Raw genomic sequence first — 24,313 nt, forward strand, 5'->3', positions numbered from 1 at the left:
AAATCATCTTTGAATGTTGTGAATGCCTGAGAAATTCATATATGTTCAAACTGTTTGACAGTTTGACAGCCAGTTTAGCCAATCTAGCCCACCTACAATCAAAATCTTTGTGTGGGATTTATGATTGCTAGGCACACCATTCACTATTCAGATCCTCACTGTAGGTCAGATGTTAAATCTATTATTCTCCCCACAGATCCTGCCCCGCTTACAGAGTACTTCCTGCATCTCCCATTCTGAAGTCCAGACCTGCTTCATTCTAGAGGTATGCACAAGTAAATCTGCCCAAACTAAGAGCAGGCTTAGGTAATAGTCAAGTATAGATGTCACAGCCAAATTCTGGGTTAATTAAAATAAAGAACTTTATCAAAATTCAGTAGGGTTGTTTGTATTGTCACACATTAGATTGCGTCAAAGGAGAAACACGAGAAAGTCTGCAGATGCTGGAAATCTAAAGCGAGACACACAAAATGCTTTAAGAACTCAGCGGGTCAGGCAGCATCTGTGGAAATTAATGAACAGTCGACACTTTGCGCTGAGACCCTTCTTCAGCACAGTGAAGGAAGGGGGAAGACGCTAGAATAAAAAAGTGGATGGAGGGGTAACTTTGCCTCAAGGAACTTTTTGTCAATAACATGCTGTAAAGGTGCATGTCATTCTTATTATTTCTAGAAGTTTGTAACTTCTTTTTAACTCCATATATCTAATATTCCCATCTTCATTCAGTGCATCATTAAATAATACTTAATCTTGCACTAGAAATTTCCAAATTATTCTAAATATATGAAAATCAATAGATATTTTAGAACAGTTGTGTTACATGAAATTATATGGTGCTGTCCATGCTAAGTAAAATATGTTGAGGGCTTCTCATACATTGCATTGAATCCTGTTCTCAGCATTTTTTTATTTATTGCTTAACCCCTTTCTGCAGGGTTTTGCAGTCAAACTCAAATGTTGATAACAAAGCTAAAACCACAGTATCTGGGAACAGGTTAACAGGATAGACAGCTGTCCCTCTTTAACGGATCAAAGAAGAAGTGCCAGTTAAACTATTTCATTATGTTGCTGCATGGACATTACTCTAATTTTATGCAAACATTCATCAGTATCAGCTGTCTGGATCAAAATGTTAGACTCGTTGGCCATCATGCATTCCCCCATTAATAACAATAAATGCGTCAGTGTACTAGTTACAAATTGCTTCTAAATCAACTGTGGTCTGTAAAACAGATCCAGTACACAGCGACAATACTCCATTTTAAACCATTTCCTCAGCATTAGTGCATCAAGTTTAAAGACGATCAATAAAGGAGTATTAACAGGAGTGCCTCATTGATGCAAAGATGATTTATACTAGGAAAATTAGCCTTTGATCAAACTTCCATTGATCACATGCAGACAGAGTTATTTGTAATCAATGTTCTCCTTTTCACAAGTGCAGTAATGACCTGGAAATGTAAATGCCTTTGTTGGAGTCAGCAAAAACGTTGGAGTCTCATGGTGACAGTGTAGGAACGCAACATTTAACTGTTAGAGGTTGTATAAACCATCACTGCTAAATATGGAACTGTTCTCTCTCACATAAGGGCTTCATACTGAACTCATCTCAAATTACCATTTTCCATTCCAGTTCTGAATTTCTTGGATAATTTGCTGCCTTCTCTATTTTTAATGTTACTAATGTAGTCTATAAGCTCTATAAAACTCTTATCAGACCACATTTGGAGTACAGTGCACACTTACAGTGGATGTTGTGTATTTGGATTTTCAGAAGGCCTTTGACAAGGTGCCACACATGAGGCTGCTAAACAAGATAAGAGCCCATGGAATTATGGGGAAGTTACATACATGGATAGAGTGTTGGCTGATTAGCCCGAAACAGAAAGTGGGAATAAATGGATCCCATTCTGGTTGGCTGCCAGTTACCAGTGGTGTTCCACAGGGGTCCGTGTTGGGTCCGCTTCTTTTTATGTTGTATATCAACAATTTGGATTATGGAATAGATGGCTTTGTGGCTAAGTTTGCTGATGATACAAAGATAGGTGGAGGGGCCAGTTGTGCTGAGGAAACAGAGAGTCTGCAGAGAGACTTGGATAGATTGGGAGAATGGGCAAAGAAGAGGCAAATGAAATACAAGGTTGGAAAGTGTATGGTCATGCACTTTGGTAGAAGAAATAAACAAGCAGACTTTTTTAAATGGGAAGAGAATTCAAAGTTCTGAAATGCAATGGGACTTGGAAGTCCTCATGCAGGATACCCTTAAGGTTAACCTCCAGGTTGAGTTGGTGGTGAAGAAGGCGAATGCAATGTTGCCATTCATTTCTAGAGGAGCAGGAATGTGATGTTGATGCTCTATAAGGCACTGGTAAGACCTCACTTGAGTAATGTGTGCAGTTTTGGGCTCCCCATTTAAGAAAGGATGGGCTAAATTTGGAGAGGGTTCAGAGAAGATTCAGTGGAATGATTCTGGGAATGAAAGGGTTAACATATGAGGCACATTTGACCGCTCTTGGACTGAGCTCCTTGGAGTTTAGAAGAATGAGAGGGGACCTCATGGAAACATTTTGAATGTTGAAAGGCATGGACAGAGTGGATGTGGCAAAGTTGTGTCCCATGGTGGGGGAGTCTAGTACGAGAGGACATGACTTAAGGATTGAAGGGTGCCCATTCAGAACAGAGATGCAAAGAAATTTTTTTAGCCAGAGGGTGGTGAACCTGTGGAATTTGTTGCCACGGGCAGCAGTGGAGGTCAAGTCATTGGGTGTATTTAAGGCAGAGATTGATAGGTATCTGAGTAGCCAGGGCATCAAAGGTTATGGTGAAAAGGCGGGGGAGTGGGACTAAATAGGAGAATGGATCAGCTCATGATAAAATGGTGGAGCAGACTTGATGGGCTGAATGGCTGACTTCTGTCCTTTGTCTTATGGTCTTATTTCTGGTAGCATCATTATAGGAAGGATGTAGAAGCTTTACAGCAGGTGCAGAAGAGTTTTACCAAGATGCTGCCTGGATTAGAGAGCATATCTTCTGCGGAAAACTAGGGCCTTTCTCTTTGGAGCAGAGGAGGATGAGAGGTGACTCGATAGAAGTGTATAAGGTAATAAGAGGCATAGATAGAATGGTCAACCAGAGACTTTTTCAGGGTGAAAATGCAAGATGGCATAACTTTAAGGAGCAAACACATGACTTTAAGGAGATTGGTGGAAAGTATAGGAGTAATGTCAGAAGGGAGGGTTTTACAGATTGAATGGTGGGCGTACAGAACACGCTGCCAGGGATATTGGTAAAGGCAAGTACATTAGGATGCTTAGGTAGGCAAATGGATGAAAGAAAAATTGACAGGAAGGGTTAGATTTACCTTGTTGTAGTAGGTTATAGAGGTAGTACATGAAGAACTTTTAAGAGACATGTAGTTAGGCACAAATGTGAGGAAAATGTAAGGATATGGACACCGTGTAGGCAGAAGATATTAGTTAAGTTGGTCACTTGATTACTGATTGAATTGTTTCAGCACAACTTTGTGGGCTAATCAACATTCTATGTTTTATAAACTCAACACTTCCATTAAAACATAGATGAAAGTTAGAATATTTTAGCCATCATTACTGTTCAACTTTATTAAATAGAACTGAATTGAATCAACAGTGCCAAAGGAACAGTGAAGAGTTAACACAATGAGATAACCAAAAGCAGCACATGTACAGTGTACAGCACCATTAATGGAGCGAAACACTGCAGGACAGCTGTGCTATCAATCAAAAAGTCTATCTCTGAACCGGAGAAATAGGTATCATTACAAAACTTTAGGAAAAGAGAAAACAGAAAAAGAGAGACAGAGAGAATTTCAGAATTTAGGGCCTTGACAACTAAAAACATGGCTGCCAATTGTGGAAAAATTTAATTCTGAATATACAGTGCCTATAAACTTATTCACCACCCCCCTTGAAAGTTTTCACGTTTATTGTTTTACAACATTGAATCACAGTGGATTTAATTTGGATTTGTTTGACACTAATCAACAGAAAATTATGCTTTCGTGTCAAAGTGAAAACAGATCTCCACAAAGTGAGCTAAATTAATTACAAATATAAAATGTAAAATAACTGACTGTCAATCTGCCTAGAGCAGACTGTCTTCAAAAGCTGAATGACTGTGCAAGTAAGCGACCAGTGAGGGAGGCCAAAATACCTATGCCATTTCTGGAGAAGTTTAAGCTTCAGTGGCTGAGATGGCAGAGTCTGCGCATACAACTGTTGCCTGGGTGCTTCACCAGTCACAGCACTATAGGAGTGTGGGAAAGAAAAAGCCACTGTTGAAAAAATAAACCCACATGAAATCTCGGCTAGAGTTTGCCAGAAGGCATGTGGGAGACTCTGAAGTCACCTGGAATACGGTTATATGGTCTGGTGAAACTAAGATTGAGCTTTTGGCTACCAGACTAAATGCTATGTTTGGCCAAACACTGCATATCATCAAAACACACCATCCCTACCATGAAGCATGGTGGTGGCTGCATCATGCTGTGGGGATGCTTCACTGCAGCAGGCCCTGGAAGGGTTGTGAAAGTAGGGGGTAAAATGAATGCAGCAAAATACAGGGAAATCCTGAATTAGTCTGCAAGAGAACTGCAACTTGGGAGAAGATTTGTTTTCCAGCAAGACAATGACCCCAAACGTAAAGCCAAAACTACACTGAAATTTCTTAAGAACAACAAAATTAATGCTCTTGAGTGGCCAAATTAGAGTCCAGACCTCAATCCAATTAAGAATTTGTGGCTGGACTTGTAAAGTTCTGTTCACTCACGATCCCCAGGCAATCTGACAGAGTTTGAGCAGTTTTGTAAAGTAGAATGGGGAAAAATTGCAGTGCCCAGAAGTGCAAAGCTGATAGGGACCTACCGACACAGACTCAAGGCTGTAATTGCTGCCAAAGGTGCAGCTACTAAATACTGACCTGAAGGGGGTGAATACAAATGCAATCAATTATTTTGTGCTTTAAATTTGTAATTAATTTGGATCACTTTGTAAAGACCTGTTTTCACGTTGGCACGAAAGAGTGTTTTTCTGTTGATCAGTGTCAAAGAAGTCTGAATTAAATCCACTTTGATTCAATGTTGCAAAACAATAAAACACAAAGACTTCCAAAGGGAGTGAATACTTTTAATAGGCACTGTACCTTCTGGAACTGACATTCTCAAAGGTGTTTAGAATTGAAGAGGGTTACAACGAAAGGACAGCAGAATTTATAGAGGATGTAATCATCAAGCTAGGGAATTTAAAATGGAGGTATTGCCTGACAAAGCAGTCAGCGTGCATAGGACCGATATTAATATATATATAAATTAAGTTGCAGGCAACAGACATTAGACTAGAAATTCATTAAGGGCTAAGCATATATCTGATGGGTAAGTTTTTCAAACAAAGGGTGGTGAATATCTGGAATAAGCTGTGAGAGGAGGTGTTAGAGGCAGGTATAATTATGATGTTTGGATGGGCAAGACTTTGAAGGATATGGGCCTAATAACAACAAATGAAATAAGCAACACAGATCAAAATCAAAATCAAAATCTGGTATATGTGAGCACAGATGTGGTCTTGTCTTTTTTAGTTCTTCTGATTTGCTAATAGACCTTTCAAACAATAACCCTTGCATTTCTGAAATAGGAAAGACACAAATTGAAGTCATAATGTTGGGGAACAGCAGGAAAGAGGATGCATCTGAATAATTGTTGGATGAATAGAAGGTGGGATGTGAGAAGGAGAACTTGGCTTGAAAACGCTATCACCATCAGTGCTGTACACCAGCATCATTGGCATCCATTCTTCTAACGAATGTATCTCTGGCTTCAGTCTCTCGTAACAGACATGGCCCCACAGAGGGAGAAGGTGGTTGGTTAGCGGACGGTGATAGTTGAATGCTGTAAGTGTGTGTGGGGAACGTGAGATACATAGCTGGGAGTGTAAGTGATGTAATATCGAGTAAATATTGTAACTGTGAGATATGCAGATTGGAGTGCAAGTTCACTGACCTTGAGTGCAGCTGAATAGCTTTTTGTGTAACTATGAACAGTGTGGGATTATGCCCTCTGGCCATTTTTTCCCCACCAGAACTTCTTATCAGTTTCTGAGAGTTTCTGAATGTTCCTGTGGAACATTTCAGCACCTCCCTGTGGATTTCCCTCTCATCAATCAAGATTATAAGGCCTACGTTGCAGATATTTCAGATATTAGGATGGCAGGGTGGAACTACATCTCGAGCAAAGGAGGTGTAAGGTGCTCCTTCCCTCCCTAGCCTGCAGGTCACCCTTGGGCACGGTGCAGTACCTGCTTAACCTCCCTGATCAAGGTCACATGAAGCCATGGAGCTGGTGATAGATGGTCATATGAGTAACTGATGCATATCACAAGTCCTGGTTATGCGACCATCGTCGTCAGGTAGAGAATCTCTGAAGAGTATTGATAATGGCTGCGGTCACCTGTCTTGTAAAGACACTGCCCGGAATAAAGCAATGGCAAACCATCATGCATCATCATTGTGGCCAACAACAACCACCATGGAAAGAACACGATTGTGATGCCATACGACACGGCACATAATGAATGATATTGCTAAATCATGGTTCCTGCTCCTTATATTCAGTGACTACTGACATTTAAAAGGTCCATTAGCTCTGGTTCAGTTTAGCTCTATGTGCAGGATTTCTTAAATGTACGGTACCTAGCACTTGCCAATGAGGAAAACACTTGACTGACACTTGCAAAGTGTCCACGTGCTCATTTTAAGTGCAATGAATTGCCATACAATGTCTTGATATCTTCCTGAAAGATGTTATCATGGTTCATCAATATATCAATTATGAATTGGTAGATCAGTATGTAAATCTAGACATAAATAGCATTCAGAATCAGTTATAGTATCACAAACTTTGAAGATGTGGAATTCCTTGCTTTTGACAGCAAAAGAGCACAATAGACATAAAGTCACTTTGAATAAGTAAAAAGTGCAAAATAAATTCTGGTCACTGAATTATAGGAAAGATGTCAACAAAATAGAGAGAGTACAGAGGAGATTTACTAGAATGTTACCTGGGTTTCAACACCTAGGTTACTGAGAAAGGTTGAACAAGTTAGGTCTTTATACTTTCGAGCATAGAAGGTTGAGGGGGAACTTGATAGAGGTATTTGAAATTATGACGGGGATAGATAGAATTAACGTTGATAGGTTTTTTCCATTGAGAGTACGGGAGATTCAAACAAGAGGACATGAATTGAGAGTTAGGGGGCAAAAATTTAGGGGTAACACAAGGGGGAATTTCTTTACTCAGAGAGTGGTAGCTGTGTGGAACGAGCTTCCAGCAGAAGTGGTAAAGGCAGGTTCGATATTGTCATTTAAAGTAAAATTGGATAGGTATATGGAGAAGAAAGGAATGGAGGGTTATGGGCTGAGTGCAAGTTGGTGGGACTAGGTGAGAGTAAGCATTCGGCGCGGACTAGAAGGGCCGAGATGGCCTATTTCCATGCTGTAGTTGTTATATGGTTATAAAAGAATAAGGAAGTAACATTCATGGGTTCTTGGGCTTTTCAGAAATCTGATGACAGAGAGGAAGATGCTGCTTCTGAATCATTGACTGTCTTCATGTCCTGTACCTCCTCTCTGTATATAATAATTACAAGAGGGCGCAGCCTGGATTGTGGGGATCCTTAATGGTGTGAGCCAGCTCCCTGAGGCACTGCATCTTGAAGGTGTCCTATCTGCAGGGGAGGCTTATGCACCCGCCTCCTGTGATGGAAACAATTGATCTATAACCCTCTTGCAGTCCTGTGCACTGGAGCCTGCATACCATCATGTGATGCAACCTGCTTGAATGCTCTCCCCTGTACCTCTATAGAATTTTGCAGGTTTTTGATGATGTACAAAAGCTCCTCTTTGTGAAAGCATGTCTTCTTTGCAATTGCATTAATATGTAGAGCCCAGGACAGATCCTTGGATATGCTGACACCCAGGAACTGAAAGCTGTTCAACCATTCCACTGGACCCCGCAAAGAGTACTGGTGTATATTCTCTCAACTTCCTCTTCTTGAAGTTTACAAACCATTCTTTGGTCTTGCTGACATTGAGTGCAAGGTTGTTGTGATGCCACTCAATAGCCAATCTATCTCACTTCTGTATGGCTCCTCACTGCCATCTGAGAATTTACCAACCTAAGACCATAAGATATGAGGCATGGGAAAGAATTAGGCCATTTGGCCTGCCAAGTCTGTTTCACCATTTCATCATGGCTGGTTTAAGATCCCTCTCAACCCCATTCTCCTGCCTTCTTACTGTAACCTTTGACACCCTTACTAAATAAGACCTGTCAACCTCCATTTTAAATGTACCCGATGATTTGGCCTCCACAGCCATCTGTGGCAAAGAATTCAACAGATCCACCATTTTTCTCATCTCCATTCCCTTCTATTCTGAGGTTGTGCCCTCTTGTCCTAGAATCCTCTACAACAGGAAACATCCTCTCCATCTCCACTCTCCCTAGGCCTTTCAATATTCAATGGCTTTCAATGAGATCTTACCCTTAATTCCTCTAATAAACAGTGGTGTCATCTGTGAATTTATAAATAGCATTGGTGCTCTGCTTAGTCACACAGTCATCTGTATCGAGAGAGTAGAGCAGTGGACTAAGCACACATCCTTCAGATGCACTTGTATTGATTGCTGGTGAGGAGGAGATCTTATTAATAATCCACACTGACTGTAGTCCCCCGATGAGGAAGTCAAGGATCCAGATGCAGAAGGAGATACAAATGCCCGTGATTAGAGGTTTGGTGAATTAAAACTGATGGGTCGATCATATTGAATGCCAAGCTATAATAGATAAAAAAGCTGCTTGACACTTGTTTTACTGTTGTCTTTGTGCTCCAAAACAAAGTGGAGAGCCAGTGAGATTGTATCCACTGGAGATCTATTGTGGATGTAGGTGAAGAGTAGAGTACACAGATCCTTGCTCAGGCAGGAGTTAATTATAGCGAAGACTGAACTCTTGCAGCACTTCACTATGGTTGAACTTCAGAACACAACAATAAGAGTTTGAAGATGTCCTTGGACACGCTAGCCAGATGGTTGGCATAGGTTTTTAGTGCCCAACCAAGTACACAGTTGGGGGTTGATGCCTTGCAGTGCCCTCTAGAAAGATGTTCTGATTACAACCATCGTTTTCAGATGCAAGTGTTAATTTGACTGCATCACGGATTAGTGTTGAAGAATTCACAGTGGCTTGTCATTTTTTTAAATTTTCTTCACTGTATTCTGGAACTACACACACACAAATATCACAATGTGTATGGAATGGATGCTTAACAAGAACCAAGAGGGATGTTAACAGCAGTGGCTATCTTGAGGGACAGTAGTCATAAAACAACAGAGTCACACAACATGGAAACAGACTTTCAGTCCACCAAGTCCATGCCAACCATCAATAAACCACTTTACTCTAAACCTATGCTCATCTCTGTTTATTCTTGCCACACTACCACCAACTTCCTTCAAATTTTACTGCTTACCAACACATTAGGGGCAATTTAGAGTGGCCCATTACCTATAAATCTGCATATCTTGGAGACATGGAAGGTAAGGACGTGTTCGGCACATGTCTGTGGGCCAAAGGCCCTGTATCGTGCTGTAGGTTTTCTGGGTTTCTATGAAATTGAAACACCCAGAAGACACTCACACTGTCACAGCCAACACAAGCAAACTCCAGAAGGACAACCCTGGAGGTCCAGATTAAACTTAGGTCACTGGAGTTATCAGGCAGCAGTTTTATTGCTGTGCACTACACTGCCCCTCACATACTTTTGGAAATGGTGTCAAGGTTTATCTCTGTCATCGGCCAAAACTTCACTTCAATGCTGGCATTAAGTTCGACCTGTGTGATCCCCAAACCTCTGCTGATGAATTCAATCAAGTGTTTAACGTGGACCACTTAGAACCTCCTCCAACGACCCTAGAATCCCGCTTGAAAAAACACAATGGTCAATATAACAATTTAGCAATTATTAAATTTGTTGCAGTTTTGTCCCTACAAACTCTGACCTGTTAGTATATCAAAAGACCTCGATGGGTAGGTGCTTGATATTTTATAATATATTAAGGTGATCTGCCATTTTAAACTACAGATTTAGAGTTTTCCTGTCAGGTTTTAGTGCTTCACTCTATAGCTGAGGTTGAAAATGTTGATATATTGTAGAAGCACTTGCTGTTATTTTGCTATCTTTTATTATTATACAATTAGCCTCCTAAAGGCAGGCACTGCATGTTATTCTACACAATGTGAACTCAACCATTATTATTAGTTTAGGTAGCTTCAGAAAGAAAATTCTAAAGATTGGGAATATAATTTATGCTGTGCTTTGATTCTCTGCCATGGCCACTGTGAATCAGCCTCAGAATATCAATATGGGAATAATTAGAAGTTGCTGCCATCACAGGTGATAACCTGACAACGTGTCTTCTTTGTCATAATACTAAAGCAGTAAGTTCAGTGGAAATAAGGAAATGTTGCACTTCCCTATTGCTTCCTACAATGGGCGGGAATGTTTACAATAGCAAATAATACATCAAAGTTGAAGTCTCTTCCTTTGTCATTTATTGGCTGCAGATTTAAACTTTTGCCCGTGGCACCAGATGTGGTCATTGTGATTCTATTATTGATAAGGGGTCTGGGGAATGCCTTTACATTGATCTTCTGTGCAGAAAGAGAAAATATTGAGACATCAGAAGGAGAAAGGTACCAATCTGGTGAAACCAGATTGAATGAACAGATGACTCGGGCTGGTGCCAGGCTTTCAATGTTGTTACTGTTTTATAGTTTTATGGACAGGATGGCAAATAGCTTTGAGACCTTAAGTTATAGGAGTAGAATTATAAACACAAGAAATACTTCAGGTGCTGGAGGTCCAGAGTGGGGAAACCCTCCCCCTCCCCTCTTCTTCTATTCCCCACCCTGTCCTCTTATCTCTTCTCACCTGCCTATTAACTTCCTCTGGGTGCCCTCCTCCTTCCCTTTCTCCTAATCTCCACTTTCTTCTCCTATCAGATCCCTTCCTCTCCAGCTTTTTACTTTTCCAACCCACTGGCTTTTTCTCTGTTATCGCTCCCCTTCATTTCCAGTCCCAAAGAAGGGTCTCAACCTGAAATGGCGACTGTTTAATTCATTTCCATGGATGTTGTCTGAGCCACTGTGTTCCTCCAGCATTTTGTGTGTTGCTTAGGAGTAGAAATAGGCCATTTGGCCCATCAAGTTTGCTCCACCATTTAATCATGGCTGATTTATTTTCCTTCTCAACCTCATTGTCAAGACTTCTTCTCATGAACCTTTGGTAGTCTTAACAAACAGGGATCTGTCAGCCTCTTCTCTAAATATATCCACATCCTCCACAGCTGACTGCAGCAATGAATTCCAGAGTTACACCAGAATTAAAATACGAATCAGGTTTAATATCACTGCCATATTTTGTCCAATGTCTTCAAGGATGTGTTGTCTCTTCGTGAGGGAGTCCAGAAGAGACTCACGAGGATGATTCCAGGAATGAAGGGGTTAACATATGTGGAGTGCTAGGCAGCTTTGGGCCTATACTCACTGGAATTTAGAAGAATGTAGAGAATCTCTTTGAAACTTACCAAATGTTCAAAGGTCTAGATAGGTTGGACGTGGAGAGGATGTCTCCTATGGTGGGGGTATCCAGAACTAGACAGCACAGTCTCAAAATTGAGGGGTGACCCTTTAGAGCAGAAAGCCCTCAACTCCGAGTGGAGTCATCAGGACGCCATCGTGATGGTATTTATTTATTTTTTTTTTAGCAGGTTTTCTTATTTTTACGAGGCTGAGTTGCCAGCTCGGCGCTCAACCCAGCATGGATGGAGAGCGTGCAAGGGTTTAGAACAGAGGTAGGAAGGAAATATTTAATCTGCAGAATGCTCTGCAACAGACTTTGGTGGAGGACTGGTCCATGAGTATATTTAAGCACAAATTGATCATTTCCTGATTGGTCATGGCATCAAAGGATATGGCGAGAATGCAGGTGTATGGGGTTGAATCAGCCACGATGGAATGGCAGAGCAGACTCAATAGGCTGAATGGCCGAATTCTGCTCTTGTGCCTTATGGGTCTTATGTTATGAAATTTGATGTTTTGCAGCAGCAGTACATTGCAATACATAATAATAAGCAACTATAAATTACAATAAGCAAACATTTTTTAAAAATTAAGTGCAAAAAGAGAGGAAAAATGTATTGATGCAAGGTTCATGGGTTCTTTATCCATTCAGAATTCTGATGGCAGAGAGGAAAATGCTGTTTTTGAAACTTTGAGTGTGTGGCTTCAGGCTCCTGTACCTCCTCGATGGCAGCAGAGCGATGAGGGCATGTTCTGGGTGATGTGGGTCCTTAATGATGGATGCTACCTTTTTGAAACATTGCCTTTTGAGGGTGATCACCATCCTCTGGCTAAAGTAATTTCTTCTCTGCTCTTTTCTTAATGGACGTCCTATTCTTAGGCTGAGCCTCTGGTGCAAGACTCTCCCACTGTTGGAAACATCCTCTCCACCTCCACTTGTCAAGTCAAGTCACTTTTTATTGACATTTTGACCATAACTGTTGGTACAGTACGCAGTAAAAATGAGAGTGTTTTTCAGGACCATGCTGCTACATGAAACAATACAAAAACTACACTGAGCTACATAAAAACACAGAAAATAAACTAGACTACAGACCTACCCAGGACTGCATAAAATGCACAAAACAGTGCAGGCATTTCAAGAAATAATAAACAAGACAATAGGCACAGTAGAGGGTAGTAAGTTGGTGTCAGTCCAGGCTCCGGGTATTGAAGAGTCTGATGACTTGGGGGAAGAAACTGTTACATAGTCTGGTCGTGAGATCCCGAACCCTTTGGTGCCTTTTCCCAGATGGCAGGAGGGAGAAGAGTTTGTACGAGGGGAGTGTGGGGTCCTTCATAATGCTGTTTGCCTTGCGGATGTAGTGTAAATGTCCATAATGGCAGGAAGATAGACCCTGATGATCTTCTCAGCTGACCTCGCTATCCACTGCAGGGTCTTGTGATCCGAGATGGTGCAATTTCTGAACCAGGTAGTGATGCAGCTGCTCAGGATGTTCTCAATACAACCCCTGTAGAATGTGATGAGGATGGGGCGGGGGGGGTGGAAGATGGACTTTCCTCAGCCTCCGCAGAAAGTTAGATGCTGCTGGGCTTTCTTTGCTATGGAGCTGGTGTTGAGGGACCAGGTGAGATTCTCCATCAGGTGAACACCAAGAAATTTGGTGCTATTAACAATCTCCACCGAGGAGCCATCGATGTTGTCGTTCCATGCCCTCCTGAAGTCACCAACCATCTCTTTTGTTTTGTTCACATTCAGAGACAGGTTGTTGGCTGTGCACCAGTCAGTTAGCCGCTGCACCTCCTCTCTGTAAGCTGACTCGTCGTTCTTGCTGATGAGACCCACCACAGTCATGTCATCGGCAAACTTGATGATGTAGGTCTCTTAGGTAGGGTTCAGTGAGATACCCCTCATTCTTCTAAACTCTAGTGAGTACATACCCGGACCCATGAAACACTACTCATAGTTGTCCCTTTCATTCTCTAAAACCTCCTCTGGACCCTCTACAATGCCAACACATCCATTATTACATACAGGTGCCTAAACAACTCACAATAATCCAAATGCAATCTGACTAATGATTTATAAAGCCTCAGCATTACATCCTTGCTTTTATATTCTCGTCCTCTTGAAATGAATACTAACATTGAATTTGGCTTCTTTACTACTGACTCAGCCTGCAAGTTAACTTTAAGGGAATCCTGCACTATGACTCCCAGTCTCTTTCCACCTACAATTTATGAATTCATACATTTCCGTACATTGCATTCCATCTGCCACTTCTTTGCCCATTCTCCAAGGCCCTCTACAAGACACCCTGTTGCCTCAACACTACCTGCTCCTCCACCCCTCTGTAGGCCAAACATCACAACACCCGAGTGGATGTTTGTGGATCTTTCATTTGGGTGTGTAATCACTTGACTCTGCCGACTGCTCGCCAGCTACTCCTGCTGAGTATGCCTGTGGCCCACCCATTTGGAACCTTGTTTTTTGCCTGTTGTTCTCAGAATGCTACATACTTAGCTTCTTATATTAGTATGACAATGGTATAAAGGGGTTACAAGTTGTGGTTGGTTCACATTCTGCCTCTGGTGTTCTTCAGTGGTGTATAGGTGGCCATGTTTGATCTGCTTTCAACTTAACGTGGTGGTGGTACAATACTCTGTACTAGAAAAGAGGATCCTGTTTCCACAAAATGACGCATTGGTCAATCCTCCCGATGCTGTGAAGAACATATTCAGTCGGAAGAAGTCAGAACCATGTGAGAGAGGAGAGCTGGTTTCTGTTCTGATATTTGGCAGAAGACCAATCCAGCAAGTTGTGGATCCAGTCCAGTCCAGTATCTTTTGTGGCCTTTTTGGGTGCCAGCAGGTCTACAGGCCACTCTTGATGATGGGCCAGGAAGGTTTCCCAGTCAGGTTTCTTTTCCACCTTAATAAACTTAATAATTTCTCCATGTGGTGTTCAGCACGGAAAAGTACTGTAAGAGGAGAATAACCAGAAAATGGTCTCCTAATTGTTTCCTTTCTCATCTAATTGTATAAAATGTATGTTTATTTTATGTTTTCTTGTTTAGTTATGGAAAAAGCATGTGTAGTTTATGATTTTCAGGTAAATATTGTGTATCTGATGCTATGTGCTATGGAAAGTAAGTTTTTCATTGCACCTGTACATGACAGTAAAATCTTGATATTGACTCAGGTGTGACTTTGACCTGCTTGTTTGTCCTGATAGCAGAAGTATGTTGAACACTTACTTTGCTCTGCAGATGCTGACTGACTTGCTGAGGTCCTCCAGCATTTTGTATTGGTTGCAGAAGTACTGAGGATTCTAAGTACTACTCACTCTTTACTGTCCACCACCAGCTCACTTTCTCCTAAGGGACTGTCTTTTCAATGGTTCAGCTCCAGGAATTGGGATGGTGCATAATTTTATTAATAGATCTTCATAAGGATCAAGTCAAATAGAGATGAACACAGAAACAGGCCTTTTGGCCCAACTAGTCCATGCTGAAACCATTTAAACTGCCTACTTCCATCGAACTGCTCCAGGATCATGTAGTCTTTTATTTAGCCATAATGTTCTAGATGACAATGATTAGGCATTGCAGAGTTAGCTGAAAATGTGAGTTCCCTGGCTCAAAAGTGAGTTACTTATCTTATTCTTGTCTCTATTAAATTTTGTGGTTGCAGTTTAAGACAACCAATGTTTGGCCATATTGCCATGTGTTGCTAGTTATGTGTAGATCAAGATGTAAGAACAGAAGAACATAAATGGGAGCAGGAGTAGGCTATCTGGTCCATCAAGCCTGCTCTGCCATTCCCAGATCATGGCTGATCTGGCCATAGATTCACCTTCACTTGCCTGCACTTTTCCCATAACCCTTAATTTCCCTACTATGCAAAAATCTATCCAACCTTGTCTTAAATATATTTACTGAGGTAGCCCCCACTGCTTCATTGGGCAGAGCATTCCACAGATACACCACTCTCTGGGAAAAGCAGTTCCTCCTCATTCTGTCCTAAATCTAAATCTACTCCCCCGAATCTTGAGGCTAAGTCCCCTAGTTCTAGTCTCACCTACCAGTGGAAACAACTTTATTTTATCTATCCTTTTCATAATTTTATATGTTTCTATAAGATCTCCTCTCATTCTTCTGAATTCCAGTGAGTACAGTCCCAGGCGACTCAATCTTTCTAACCCCCTTATTATCTGGAATCAACCTGGTGAACCTCATCTGCACCGCCTCCAAAGACAGTATATCCTTTCATTTACTGAAGGATATTAGAGAATTAAAAAGTTAATCTTAATAACCATTTACTAGTCTCATGGTCACCATTTACTGGAACTAATTGCAATCCAGAATTATTCAACCAGAAACATTTAGATTCCCCAGCACTGTTGTAGGATTAAAACTTAGGACTGCACATTACAAGTTTCTGGGCATAAATTTTTCACTATTATGTCCCATTATTTAGAGTAGGAATGTCCTTAAATCAATTATCTAAAAAGGCAGAGAAAAATTATACATTGTACTAAGGTAATTGACATGTTGAGGCATTGATTGTTTGTGAATAACTGAATCTGTCATTTATTCTGAGAAGGTAAAATGCTAACAATCACTGCTGGGAAATAAAGTGACACATTTCAAACCAAAGTTCATCAAGCAAGAGCTAACCTGCCTGATCAACCTGCTGGTGCTCAATCACTTGCTGCAAGTTGCTGGAGTAGAACTACTTCCCATGCAACAGAGACAAAATGCAGGAGGAACTCAGCAGGTCAGGCAGCATTTGTGGAAATGAATAGACAGCTGACATTACAGGGCAAGACCCTTCTTCAGGACTGGAAAAGAAAGGGGAAGATGCCAGAATGAAAAACTGGGGGCGGGGAAGGAAATAAGTGGAAGGTGATTGGTGAAAGCAGGTGAGTGGGAAAGGTCAAAAGCTGGAGAGGAAGGAATCTGATCGGAGTGGACACTAGAAGGAAGGGAAGGAGGAGGGGACCCAGTCGAGGTTCTGGCAATCCTCTCCATCTCTTTCTCTACTACATTGATAACTGCAATGGTGCAGCTTCCTGTATTTGTGTGGAACACACCAGTTTTAATACAATTGCCAGCAACTTCCACCCTGCCCTCAAATTCACCTGAACTATTTCTGACACCTCTTTCCCTTTTCTGGTTCTGTCTATCTCTATCTCAGCAGACAAATTATCCACTGGTATCCGCTGTCAGCCTGTGCGGTCTCTCACAGCTACCTTGATTACATCTCCTCCCGCCTTGTCTTCTGTAAGGACGATGTCCCTTATTTCAATTTCTCCATCTCATCGGTTCTCAAGATGAAGTTTTCTGCTCCAGAATTTTTGAAATGTCCTCTCCTTTAAAAAAAAAATAGCTTTCCTTCTGCTGTAGTTGATGGTGCCCTCACACACATATCCTCCATTTCCTGCATGTCTCCTCTCATACTGTACTTTCCCCAAACATAACTGAGCTAGAGCTCCTGGAGTCCTCAACATTCACTCAACTAGCCTGCACATGCAATATAATTCCTTCAGTGCTTCCACCATCTACAGCATGATCCCAAAACTAGCCACGTCTTCCGGATCCTCCTTTTCAGCTTTCTGTAGAAACTAATCTCAGTGACTTCCTGGTTCACCCATCTATTCCCATCCACTCTTCTTTAGCCTATCTCCTGGCACTTTACCCCGCAACTGACAGAGGTGCAACACTTTTCTTCCTACTCCTCCCTCTTCATCATTAATGGACATTAACAGCCTGTCCAGGAGAGGAAGAGATTCACACTCAATCCCCCACTTGGGGGCTGCAAGTGTGGTCCTCAGCTTTCTCCCCTACCATGGTGTGCACTAGAGCATAGGAGCAGAATTAGGCCATTTGGTCCATCAAGTCTGCTTTGCCATTGAACCATGGCTGATCCTTTTTTCCCCTCAGCCCCACTCCCCAGCCTTATCCCCATAACCATTGATGCCATGTCCAGTCAAGAAGGAATCAAGCTCTGCCTTAAGTATACCCAAAAACCTGGCCACCACAGCTGCCATAAAATCCACAATTTCACCACTCTCTGACTAAAGAAATTTCTTTGCATCATTTTTATATGCACACTCGTCTATCCTGAGTCTGTTCCCATTTGTCCGAGACTACCCCACCATGGGGGACATCCCTTCCACATCTACTCTGTCTAGGCCTTTCAACATATGAAATGTTTCAATGAAATCTCCCCTCAACCTTCTAAACTCCAGTGAGTACAGCCAGACATTCTTCATGTGATAACCCTTTAATTCCCAGAACTTCTTCTGAACCCTCTCCAATGCCAGCACATCTTTTCTTAGATAAAGAAGTCCAAAGCTGTTCACGATACTCAAGGTGAGGCCTCACCAGTGCCTTATAAAGACTCAGCACCACGCCCCTGCTCTTATATTATAGACCTCTTGAAATGAATGCTAACGTTGCATTTGCCTTCTTCTCCACCGACTCAACCCGCAAGTTAACCTTCAGGGTGTTCTGTGCAAGGACTGCCAAGTCCCTTTGCATCTTAGATTTTTGGATTTTCTCCACATTTAGAAAATAGTCTGCACAGTTATTTCTGCTACCAAAGTGCATGACCATGCATTTTCCAACATTGTATTTCATTGATCAGTTTCTTGCCCATTCTCCTAATCTGTCGAAGTCCTTCTGCAGCTTACCCATTTCCTCAACACTATCTGCTCCTTCACCAATCTTTGTATCTGCAAACTTGGCAACAAAGCCATCTATTCCAACATCTATATCACTGATAAACAGAAGCGGTCTCAACACCAACCCCTGCGGAACACTAGTCACTGGCAGCCGACCAGATAAAGATCCTTTTATTCCCACTTGCTGTGTCCTACCAATCAGCCACTGCTGTAACCATTCCAGTAACTTTCCTCTAATACCATGGACTCTTAACTTGGTAAGCAGCCTCATGTGTGGCACCTTGTCAAAGGCCTTCTGAAAGTCCAAATATACAACATCCACTGCATTCCCTTTATCATATCTCCTCTTGTACTTGTAATCTCCTCAAGTAATTCCAACAGGCTCGTTAGGCAGTATTTTCGCTGACTTTGTCCTATCTTGCCCTGTGTCACCAAATGCTCCATAACCTCATCCTTAACAATTGACTCCAACATTTTCCCAACCACTGAGATCAGGCTAAGTGGTCTATAATTTTCTTTCTGCTGCCTTCCTCCTTTCTTAAAGAGTGGAGTGACATTTGCAATTTTCCAGTCCTCTGGAACAATGCCAAAATCCAATGATTTTTGAAAGATCATTACTAATGCCTTCACAATCTCTACCGTTACCTTTTTTAGAAGTTTAGTGTGCAGTTCATCTGATCCGAGTGGCTTATGTAAACATTAGGTCTTTCAGCTTTTGGAGCACCTTCCTCCTTGTAATAGTAACTGCATTCACTTCTCTTCCTTCACACACTACAACATCCGGCACACTGCTACTGTCTTCTACAGTGGACACTGATGCAAAATACTCAGTTAGTTCATCTGCCATCTCCTTGTCCCCTGTTATTATTTCTCTGGCCTCATTTTCTAATGGTCCTATATCTACTCTCATCTCTTATTTTTTTTTTTAAACATACTTGTAAAAGCTTTTACTATCCACTTTGATATTGTTTGCCAGCTTGCTCTCATAGTTCATCTTTTCCCTCCCAATGATTCTTTTAGTAGCTTTCTGTAAGATTGTTAAAACTTTCCAATCTTCTATCTACCCCCTAATTTTTGCGTTTTTGTACACCCTCGCTTTTGCATTAGCTTTGACTTCCCTAATCAGCCATGGTTGTACTATTTTGCCATTTATGTTTCCTCATTTTTGTAATATTTCTTCATTTTTCCCAAAAACTCACACCATTGCTGCTCTGCTGTCATCCTTGCTAGCATCCACTGTACTTTCAATTTACTTTGGCCAACTCCTCTCTCATACCACTATTATTTCCTTTACTTCACTGAAATACTGTACTGCTATGTCAGACTTAATTTTCTCCCTATCAAATTTCAGGTTGAGCTCAATCATAGGCATATCCCCATGGTCTGTACTCTACAGTCTGTGGACTATGGTCTGCGCCTCCAAAGGGCTCTGGTACTGCTCCCCAACTTTCCCTTTGCTACATTGACGACTACATTGGTGCTGCTTCCTGCACCCATGATGAGCTCATCAATTTCATCGACTTCACCTCTAACTTTCACCCAGCCCTCAAATTCACTTGGTCCATCTCGGACACTTCTCTCCCCTTTCTCGATCTCTTGGTCTCCATCTCTGGAGATAGACTGTCCACTGACATCTTCTATAAACCCACTGACTCCCATAACTACCTCGATTATACCTCTTCCCACCCTGCCAAATGCAAAAATTCTATTCCCTATTCCCAGTTCCTTCGTCTCCACCGCATCTGCTCCAAGGATGAGGCTTTCCGTTCCAGGACATCCCAAATGTCCTCTTACTTTAAGGATCGTGGTTTCCCTTCTGCCGTCATCAATGATGCCCTCAACCGCATCTACTCCATTTCCTGCACTTCGGCCCTCACCCCCATCCTCCTGTCACCACAACAGGGACCATGTGCCCCTTGCCCTCACCTATCACCCCACCAGCCTCCTGATCCAGCATATTATCCTCCACAACTTCCGCCACCTTCAACAGGACCCCACCACTAAGGACACCTTTCTCTCTCTACCCCTCTCCACTTTTTGCAGGGATCGTTCCCTCCGCAACTGCCTGGTCCACACATCCCTCCCCACAGATCTCCCACCTGGTACTTATCCCTGCAAGCGTAAGTGCTACACCTGTCCCTACACCTCCTCTCTTACCACCATTTAAGGCCCCGAACAGTCCTTCCAGGTGAGGCAACACTTCACTTGTGAGTCTGTTAGGGTAATCTATTGCATCCGGTGCGGCCTCCTCTACATCAGCGAGACCCGATGCCGATTGGGAGACCGCTTCGTCGAGCACCTAAGCTCCATCCACCACAACAGACAGGTTCTCCCGGTTGCCACTCACTTCAACTCTCCTTCACATTCCCATTCGTATATGTCCATACATGGCCTCCTCTACTGCCATGATGAGGCCAAACTCAGGTTGGAGGAACAACATCTCCTATACCATCTGGGTATTCTCCAGCCCCTTGGTATGAACATTGAATTCTCCAACTTCCGGTAATTCCCTCCCTCTCCCTTCCCCCATCCCACCTTCACTCTGTCTCCTCTTCTAGCTGCCTATCACCTCTCATGACTCTGCCTTCTTCTACTACCCATAGTGCTTTCCCCTTAGATTCCTTCTTCACCTCTCCTGCCTATCCCCTCCCTGCTTCCCCTCCTCCACCCCTTGATCTTTCCTCTGATTGGTTTTCCATCCTCCCCCCACCTTCTTTATAGGGCCCCTGCCCCCTCCTCCTTTAGTCCTGACGAAGGGTCTCAACCCGAAATGTTGACTGCTCCCTTCAACGGATGTTGCCAGACCTGCTAAGTTCATCCAGCTTTTTTGTACGTCTCTTTTACCTTAAGCTCCCTAATCGCCTCCAGTTCATTACATAACACCCAATCTAGTATAGCTGATCCCCAGTAGGCTCAATGACAAACCACTCTAAAAATCACAGTTTTCTGCCTGTGATTCAACCATTGTTTATTCTTGAATTCTTTGCCTATCTTTTTAAATTTAAAATAATATTACTTTATTTTATGGCTTTATTTTAGTGCAGACACATTTGCAGAGAACTACATACTTGAATTTGCTGCAAGCTGTGCTCAGCAACTTCTTTCAATGGTTTTACAACAAACCATTCTAGAAAATGGGAAAAAAATAAACAGAAGGGGGTCTGGATAATTTTTTAATGCATAGTCACTGAGCAATATTTCTGGAAACCTATTCTCACAGAAAGAATGAAACTGTCTCATTCAAAACTTCTATTTTTATTTTTCAAATAAATGGCACACGCAGAAACAATTTCTACTTCTACAGCAGTGAGTTGTGAGACAGTTGCATAATCCACCCCTAATAGCTTCAAAACTAATTTGTACATTGTGACTCACTATTTATAAGGTCTTTCTCCATGGGGAACTAATCAACTGTTCACGATTTCAGGAAAACTGCATTGCTTCGTATTTGTCTAAGTGCATTGAACAAGAGGGTCTAAATTCATTGAACAAGAGGAACAATCTTTCTTGTTTGTTTCTATTAAAGAAATACATGTTTCCGTATTATCCATCTGCTCCATTCACTGATCATTATGCTCTCCAGCTGAACTGTTGAGGAAGCTGGAAAACCTAAATGCCATGCATGTCATTTGAGCAGCACAATTATTTCATCTTCCTGTCTTACCAATGTGGAACCAGTGCCTGATAGAATCTGATTAAATGGCTCATTCAATTTGCCACATTCTGGTCTGGCATATTTTCTCATAGTTTCCCAAGGTAACCACAATTTAAAGGCTCAAAATCCATTTCCCATTTCTGCTGATTCTTTTTTGCAAAATAATCAGCATATAAGCATTTTGGCTTAGAAATACATTCAATATACAACACACAAACATGGCATTTGTTTCCATCAAGGCAGAGCTTGTCTTCTATTTGAGCCACCATCCATCTAATTGAATTTCATCAACACCTTCATTTGCTTTTTCCCTCATTGGCTTATCTATTTTCCCTGTAAATTTATCTTCCCTGCAATCATATCTACAATCACCGCTCCATAAGATACACAAACAGGCCTGTTGGCCCACCACGTCATGGCAACCATGAATTACCCATCTCTGGTAATCTCATGTTCCAATATTATGAAATTCAAATTCTTGCTCAGAAACTTCTTAAATCTTGTGAGAATCGCCGCTTTCATTTCCCAGTCAGACAGCATATTCCTAGATTTTAACAATCTTCTGGTGTAAACAACTCTACATCATATCATCTCTAAACCACATAACACACATCTTAACCCAATACACTCTACTTTTAGACATTTTATCTTTGGAACTATCTACCCTACCTGTAACCCTCATTATTTTATATAACTCGTTCTGTTTCATCTTCTCTCATCCAGCAAAAATAAATCAAACCCATACGGTCTATCTTCATAAGTAAATCATATATACAACCCGAGATCTCTTTATTCTACCTGGATTCTTATCTTCCAATTAATGTGACTTTGTTTCTGAACAAAATATAATATTTCTTAAATATCTCTGTGGGAATTCACCAACCTACAGCAATTTTGTGACAATTAAAGTGCTGTTTCTTGACTTCAACTATAATCTCTTGTTTCCTAATTAACAAGATGCCCTTGGCATCTGACAGAGGCTGAAACACTCTGGTTCCATCGGCTGCTTCAGTCTAGGGAAGACAATCTCCTGCCTCGCCAAACATGTGAGGTTGAAGCGCAACCCCTCCAAAACCTCTTGTTTGTGTGGATACTATGTGATTCATTACCATTACAAATAAGTACCACGAATTAACAGACATTACATCACATACAATTTAAAGATTTAGTTTTATAATTCTTAATTTGACTAAAGGATTAATAAAGAAAAAGCAAAAAAAGAAAAGAGCCCATTTTAATGAAACAGTCTAAGTTGGAGCTCACAGTTTCCCCTTCACCGATCCTCCTTCAATTTTCCCCGGGCTTCGTCGAATCATGGCTCCCCAATCCCAACCCTAATGTCCCTCACCAGAGAAACCTTCCCTTAATCCAGCCATCCTAATTGGATGCCACACAATTCTCCTATCTCTTACCTTCAGCAGTAACCCAACCAAGCAGCTAGCACAGAACAGAACAGCACAGCATAACAGAGAAAGAATATGAACCAAGGTATTACACTAGTATCATATTTGGGCTAGAGCTGTCTTTCTGACTGCATATCTATCCCATCACCAACCCTAGTAAATTTCACTTCCATAACATAAGATCATTAGACATAGCAGTAGAATTAGGCCATTTGGCCCATACAGTATGCTCCACCATTCAATCATGGCTAGTCCTTTCTTTTCCCTTCTCAGCCCTGCTCCCTGGCCTTATCGCCATAACCTTTGATGCCCTGTCCAATCAAGAACCAATCAAACTCTGCCCTAAATACACCCAACAAACTGGCCTCTACGGCTGCCTGTGGTAATAAATTCCACAAATTCACCACCCTCCAGCAAAATAACTTTCTCCGTTTCTCTGTTTTAAATGGATGCCTCTTTATCCTGAGGCTGTGCCCTCTGGTTCTGGACTCCCCCACCATGGGAAACATCCTTTCCACATCTACTCTGCCTAGACCTTTCAACATTTGAAAGGTTTCAATGAGTCTCGCCCTCCAGCCTTCTAAATTCCAGTGAGTATATACCCAGAGCTAGCAAACATTATAGATATGACAAGCCTTCTGGAATCATCCTTGTCAACTTCCTCTGAACCCTCTCCAATGCCAGCACAGCATTTCTTTGATAAGGAGCCCAAAACTGTTTACAATACTCAAGGTGAGGCCTTGCTGGTGCCCTATAAATCCTCAGCATCACATCCTTGCTTTTGTATTCTAAACATCTTGAAATTAATGCTAACATTGCATTTGCCTTCCTCATCACTGACTCTACCTGCAAGTTAACCTTTAGGGTGTTCTGCACAAGGGCTTCCAAGTCCCATTGTA

General features: G+C 41.8%; 1 protein-coding gene across 1 annotated transcript in view; it reads right to left on the bottom strand.

The window, feature by feature from the left end:
• gpr158a (G protein-coupled receptor 158a) overlaps positions 1-24,313 on the bottom strand; it is a 576,558-nt gene that overhangs the window by 107,204 nt on the left and 445,041 nt on the right. The gene's annotated exons all lie outside the window — the stretch shown is intronic.

This window comes from Hypanus sabinus, chromosome 6, assembly GCF_030144855.1.
Source record: "Hypanus sabinus isolate sHypSab1 chromosome 6, sHypSab1.hap1, whole genome shotgun sequence".
NCBI classification, from domain to species: domain Eukaryota; kingdom Metazoa; phylum Chordata; class Chondrichthyes; order Myliobatiformes; family Dasyatidae; genus Hypanus; species Hypanus sabinus.